The sequence below is a fragment of the Leptidea sinapis genome, chromosome 35 (assembly GCF_905404315.1).
Source record: "Leptidea sinapis chromosome 35, ilLepSina1.1, whole genome shotgun sequence".
Classification (NCBI taxonomy): domain Eukaryota; kingdom Metazoa; phylum Arthropoda; class Insecta; order Lepidoptera; family Pieridae; genus Leptidea; species Leptidea sinapis.
Window position 1 is genome coordinate 2,641,234 of NC_066299.1, and position 6,000 is coordinate 2,647,233.

Here is a 6,000-nt window from a genome sequence, read left to right on the forward strand (position 1 = left end):
ATTTCTACTGTTCTTGAAGAGTCAATTTTTGCAGCGTAAATAATAAATATGAAATAAATAAGAGCTTCAATCAATATCACAATGGATCGTAAACGCCGTTTGTATCCTTTACTAAGAAACATAATATAACATCACAGTACATATATTTCATTTAATTATTCATTAACTTTATACAATATTATGTTTTTGAAGTGAAACTTCTTTAGAATCGTTGTGATTTGAAACTCGATGAAACGAAAAAGCGAGACGATAGAGTCATCACAGTACATATATTTCATTTAATTATTCATTAACTTTATACAATATTATGTTTTTGAAGTGAAACTTCTTTAGAATCGTTGTGATTTGAAACTCGATGAAACGAAAAAGCGAGACGATAGAGTCATCACAGTACATATATTTCATTTAATTATTCATTAACTTTATACAATATTATGTTTTTGAAGTGAAACTTCCTTAGAATTGTTGTGATTTGAAACTCGATGAAATTAAAAAGCGAGACGATAGAGACAAACAGGTAAATGTGCTAATTTTTTAATAAGAAATAAATGTAAATTTTATTTTTATCTTACAATTCGTACATATTGTATTTTTTTTTTAAATTATTCTCGTCCATTAGTTATGATTCATTAGACATGTGAGTTACAGAAGCTTAAGGTAGCTAAAGTATGATATAAATGGTCTGATTGACCAGTAACGTAAGGGTGTAAAATTTGGGTGTTGGTGTGCGCGCGCTTTGAAATTATCTACTGTGATAATATTTGCATAACGCGCTTATTTAGATTTACAACTTGAATGAAATCTTTATTTTAATTTAATAAACATAAACATCAACAACTGTACCTGAAAGCATTAATGAATAGGGAATGAAGTCACATTCGGCTCTGCTGCTCATATCATCTTTCATAAGGCGACACTAAGTTCCAGAGACCTTGAGCGATTTCAGTTCACTGCTGGCCGCCATATATGTAACAAAACTAATCTTTTCAAATTCTTGTATGGAAAACGTAACATTTTAACAGGCGCAAACAGTTTATATGCTAACAATTCTCATTATTAATTACTTATCTGAATAAATGTACAAGCTATAAGAATAACTTTTATAAGAGTAGTACTAAACAAATGCATCATGCCGAGAAAAAACTTGTCTGCATAAAAAATGTGGTAGTTCAAAATAGGTCTGGAATGTTAAGTATAATCAACAGCGATCATAAGCAACCTACAAATAAGACTTAAGGGTATGTGTAACTGGATAAAATAGTGTTCATAACTCTTAATTCTATATATTCACCACAAAACTTGTCTTAAAACACCTTGTTTGCGTGTGTTCTTCTTATCCTCCGCCATTCGTTGGCGCTTTGTGAGTCTTATGGTTATGGTTGTGGTTTGTAAAGCGGCTTTAGTACAGTTCATTGCAGCCCTGTTTCACAGCATTGTGATCTATTGTGATAGCCACTGTTAACTATAGCTTACTTGATTACTTCTTTTCATGAATATGGTTGTGTAATATAACTATTTAGCATAGAGCTGACGTATCTCAAGTGGTGGAAGAATTTGCCTTCCCAAAGAGATGCTTGATTTACGCATTAAAGGACCACATTCAGAGAGGTGTGTAAGGGTTTTTCATCTGCACTATTACATAATCTACACGCCCTGCAATCTCTGAGGCCTAAAATTAGCCTAAAATCTGCGCTGCCCCGTAAGATGTCTTTTATGAAAATAAGGGACGAGGCGAGCACAACGTTCAGCTGATGTTGATTAATACGCCCTGCCTATTATAATGCAGTGCCACTCAGGAGTATTGAAAAACCCAAAAATTCTGAGCGGCACTACAACTGCGCTCATCTCCTTGAGACATAAGTTGTCAAGTCTAAGTTGCCAGTTTATTTCACTAGCTACGGCGCCCTTCACGGTAGAAACAGGCGACGTTGTGGTACCCATAACCTGGCCGGGATCCAGTGCAAAAGAAGTCTCCCACAGGTGATGTTCCCAAGATTCCTGGCTAGAATGCTTAAGTTTTCCCTACTTAACCCTAGTGCCTCATGTGCAGCCTTTTGTTGAAAGCTTGGATTAGGGTTTTGGGATTGTTGCTCCAGAGTTGTGAACATGATGTATAAAGTGTTGATTTATCAAGACTCCTTGGGACACCACAGAAGGATTCAAGGCCAAATGAAGTGCTTTTTTCAACGATTCAATCTATTTATCTCGATTTCCGGCAAAACTACAAGTCCTATGGAAACAAGTCAAATGGCAAAGTTGCAGTTATTAAAAAAATCTACAAGTTTTGAATTCACACTTTTTCCGATGGCCTCAAAATAGTGCCTCAGGCGCAGCCTTTTATTGAAGGCTTGGATTAGAGTTTTGGGATTGTTGATCCAGAGTTGTCAAGCGTTAATTCGACTCCTTAGGACACCACAGAAGGATTCAGGGGCAAGTTAAGTGTTTTAGCACCAATTCGTGAGTCTTACACGATATCATATTGTGTGGTGTTATCAACAATCATCTACGGGTGTGCACTCGAGATGTCACTGCCGCGTGACTGCCAAGCTGACAGCCGCACGCGATGTGCGCTATACGTCATTACAACGTCAACCCGTACATCAACTCAAATGTAATCTCCGCTCCAAATCACATCTTGCCTCAAGTGCGCTCACAATCTTCTGATTATCAAAATATTACGTAAACAGATATGATAACTAGACGGACAGTGTCAAAAATGTAGATGCGAATATTTTATTTAACGGAGAGGAAGTAAGACCGGTGGAATCTGCTATAATACTTGGCATTACTCTGGATTTCGAATTACAATGGGGCCCCGATATTGAAGGATTGCCGAATAGGCTTCGTTCTGTAGCATATGCGGTTAAAAAAAATTAAACAGTTAACTGACATAGATACGGTGCGATTGGTTTACTTTAGTTATTTTCATAGTATTTTGTCCTATGGTATATAGTTATGGGGCAGTGCAGCCGATATTAATACAATCTTTGTGCTGCAGAAGAGGGCTATTCGCGCTATTTCTAACCTAGGTCCAAAAGAATCATTAAGAGGATTTTTTAAAGAAATAAACATCACATTAAGGAATTTGCTAGAAACTGTGACAATCATAATATTAACACGAGGAATCAAACATAAACTTGTTATGCCTACTATGCGTTATGAAATTTAAAACAATTGTTAAGAAAACGTTTGTGTGAGAAAGGTTATTATAACATAAATGCTTTTATTAATGGTACCACAGACTGGCATTGAAGCGGACACCCTCAGGCTTTTTAATTATAAATGTTTAATTGTACAATATTACATTGTGATTTATATTTTTACAAAACAAGCCCGCTGAGTTTCTTGCGCCCGTTCTTTTCAGGTCTGAGGCAGTCTAATTTTGTGTGGTAGTTTTTTTCAATAAGCGATTTTGAATCCTATTTTGAATAAATGTATTTGAATTTGAGTCTCACGCTGGGACAAAATAATAAAAAAGAACGCACACGGAAATATAAGCAAATTAATTATAGCGCGTCGCATTCTAATCATATTTGAGGAAAATTACAGGGAAAATAGATCAGGTTCCGGATTAGAGTCGGCACGGTGCGCGGAGCAACCGGCCAATGTTGACTAGATGCTAGCTTATATCTTCCGTGTTGTCCTGTGGCCTCCAGTGTCTATCAGCTTCTACAGGGTGTAATCTTTAAGTTCGATCAGGTAATTATTCGGTAACTATTGCAGGTATCAAAAGACCTTTAACTGATATTGAAAGTACGTTATCTAATCAAAATTACATCAATAATTTTTAAAAATTCAAACGAGAAGTTTATTAAATTTTGATATTAAACACCAACACTTACCAGAGGCTCCTTTGCACAGGATACCGGCTAGATTATGTGATTAAGCAGTGATGTGTAAACATTACTGTGTTTCCGTCTGGGGCAAATGAGACTTAACATCGTATGTCTCAGGGTGCGCAGTTGTATTGCCGCTCAGAATTTTTGGGACTTTCAGGAATCCTGAGCGGCACTGCATTGTAATGGTCGGTGCGTGTCAATTACCATCGGCTGAGCGCCCGGCTCATCTCGTCCCTTATTATCATAAAAAAAACACTCCCTTACATTTAGTGTGGGATTGTGGGACACAGCTAGGACGTCACTTCGAATACAAAGTTTTGTACTTACTGAGATATAAATATTATTCAATTAATGTATAGTTTTACTTTGTTTGTTTCCTTTAATAACAGTACTAAGTTAAAATAAGGAAACTCAAACTAATCTCGGCGCCTATTTCTGCTGGGAAGCTGTTATGTGTAAGCATTATTGTGTTTCGGTCTGAAAGGCGCAGTAGATAGTCAAATTACTGGGCAAATGAGACATAACATCCTATGTCTCAAGGTGACGAGTGCAATTAGTGCCGCTCAGGATTTTTGGGTTTCTCAAGAATCCTGAGAGGCACTGCATTGTAATGAACAAGGCGTATCAATTACCATCAGCTGAATGTCCTGCTTCTCTCGTCCCTTACTGTCATAGAAATAATTTCATATAAGTATACAATTTATAAAACTTTTGATACGAGAAGTTAGAATTTTAAATAGTTATTGATGTTGTTTTACTGATTAGGAAACGTAATTTCGATATCAGTTTGAAGTTTTTTGATATCTGTAATAGTTACGGTATTTTTTTTATGGAATAGGAGGACAAACGTACGTACGGGTCACCTGGTGTTAAGTGATCACCGCCGCCCACAATCTCTTGCAACACCATAGGAATCACAGAAGCGTTGCCGGCCTTTAAGGAAGGAGTCGTATCGTCGTGGAAACACCGCATAACGAAGCTCATTACACAGCTTTGTAGTACGTAGAAGAAATATCCTTGAAAACCGCACTGTGGAGGACCACGCCACACATCCAGATGTTGGGGATGATATACTTGTGGCGTGTCATGCGAAGGTGGAATTCGGCGGCAGGAATCAGGTAAAACAGCTCTTCGGATATAATCGCCTGGTTACACATAACAATTACACTCTGTATGTGGGTGTGTTCGTATTGATATAACAACTACGCCCACCTGCTTCATTAATTTTATTCAAATTGGGCAGAAAAATTTGTATGAAAATACTTTTCTGACGTGTCATTTATTTAACATATTTTTTTATGCAAATACATATTTTTTTACATATATTTTCATATTCCTTATACGTACCTATATATATCCGAAGAAAGTACAAGTTTATGTATCCCAATATGCAAAGATTACCTTGTCAACAAGGCTTAACAAGCTAAAAATTAAGTTAACACGTTAAGTGCGAGGCTATTTTCAGAAAACTTACAGCCAGTGCGTTTGTGTCCTTTTAGAACTCGTAGCCGTGCTTAACTGCAGTGCGTATGAGACCTAAACAATCTCCTAAAAAACTTTTTTTTTAAGAATGCATAATTACTCCAAAAAATTAGATATGACCAAATTTCTGTAAAATATAGAACATCGATTAATTTATCTATAGGCTGCTTAGCACGTAGATATGACAAATAGATTAAGAGAAAATACGAAAAAAAATTAGGTATCTCTTATATCGCTCACTGCAAACTAAAGATAGTCTTGTTTGAGTAGTGACTAGTGAGGGGAAAATTAAAATGTTTTTTATCCACAATCAAACTTTTATTCAAGTAGGATGCAATGCTATTCATTTAGGAAAAGTATTTACTTATTTAAGAAAAGTGTTTTTCATTAAAGCAAGATGCATGCAATATGTCATTATTCGTTTAGTTTTCCTACTTAGTGTAAGGCGTAATTAGTTGTAGCGGCCTACGCAACGCCTTTTTTGTTACCATGTTGTATGGTCATAGCATGGTCTGAACATCTTCTTTCGTGAAAACCTGCAATAACTTATAGTAATGAGATCTAGGTGTATATTTCAAAATTTATTGAACTAAAATTTTACCAACTTCGTTTTGATGTTTCATATATGTGTATGTGTATATGGAAGTGATTGTATAGGGTAATATCATAGTAGGACATA